Here is a 1,612-nt window from a genome sequence, read left to right on the forward strand (position 1 = left end):
CATAGTCAGGACACATGAAGAAAAATGCAATTTTCAGGTAAAACATGTCTTTGGACAATTGGAAATACATCTAATATTGGGTGAGATGAGTCAAAAACAGATCACTCCTGTCATTTTGTTATAAAGCCTTTAGTCAAACTAGTGTGATTGAGAAATAGTTTGATGCTGGTACTTCCTTAGGACACATGATTTTGGACTTGAAAGTTAATAAAAAATAACAATTTTGAGGTAAAACATATGTATTTGGACAACTGGGAGCACATCTTGTACAAGATGCTAAGTCAAAAACAGTGGATATCTGTCATTTTGTGAAGTAATACATTTTACATCAAATTTGTATTTTTCATAAATGTTGACATGTGCTGACTATGATATCAAAATGCCAGTGCAAAACAGTATTTCCCCAACCACAGTAGTTTGAGGTTTCAGTTCACACAGTTCCTACTTACTGTTTGTGGATGGTCATAGTTAGGACTCATAACTCTTTAAGAAAAATGTCATTATGAGGTAAAATAGATAAAATAGTTATTTGGACATCTAGTACTAAGCAATGAATCAAAAACATGACATTTCTGTCACTTTGGGTGTATAAGATGTAGTGTGGCTGGGAAACAATTTTACACTGGCAGTTTATTGATACTGTCATAGTCCAACTATACACTTTAGAAATAACATGAAAGACAAAATGAGGGTCAGTGACATTATGGATTGTTTCCAGAAGATTAAGTCATAATATAAATCCCAGTCAAGTATTTTTAAAGTACAAGACCACTTTAACCACAAATACACCCCTATAAAAATGGATGAAATGTATATTTACCCTGGACTTGTTTTAGCTGTCCTTTTGCAAACAAACACCTACCAAGTGTAACGTCGACCGAACTCCAAGCACACTACAACACCCAACATGCCATTCGTTGCAAGGTCAAGGACTCATCCAATCATACACATTCATTCAGATCCTCATCACCAGAATATTGACAGCACCTGTTTTCTACTTCCCACCTGTATATAAACCTGTTTAGACCTCACCAGCATTGCGAGGTATTGCCACTAGTTTCGACTGTGCATACCGAGCGTTATTTCCTTGATTGCTTTCCCGTGTTTCGACTGTGTTTTTTGCTCTCCAGACTACTGATTTTTTCCTACCCCGTTTGTATAGTTTGCTTGGTTTGTTATTGCTCTTTGGTTGCTGGACTCGGACTGTATGATTTGGATTACCCCTGCCTTGCCTTTCCTTGTTTTGACCCTGGCCTGTTCACCCATCACAAAGTTGGAACAAAATAAATTTCTCTCTACATCCGCGAGCATCTGGCCTTACCTGTCCCATCACACCAAGCCACATCAGTGAGAAAACACTACCCAAGTGACCTGTAGCATTCATACTGATATATGTCCAGTATATCAGCCTTTGATGGTCTAAGAGTGCTCTTTAGGTGTAACAGGTGCTACAGGTATAATGTAACACTAGTTTGCTAAAGTTCAGTTTATTTATGAGATTATCAATGCACTAAGAATATGGACCTAAGTTACTTACCTTTAAAAGTGAGTTTGATGTATAGTTGTTCATATTCCTTACGCATACAATCGTAATCTCCCTCATCTTCATCTG

The sequence above is a fragment of the Electrophorus electricus genome, chromosome 2 (assembly GCF_041902795.1).
Source record: "Electrophorus electricus isolate QZ-2024a chromosome 2, ASM4190279v1, whole genome shotgun sequence".
Taxonomy (NCBI): domain Eukaryota; kingdom Metazoa; phylum Chordata; class Actinopteri; order Gymnotiformes; family Gymnotidae; genus Electrophorus; species Electrophorus electricus.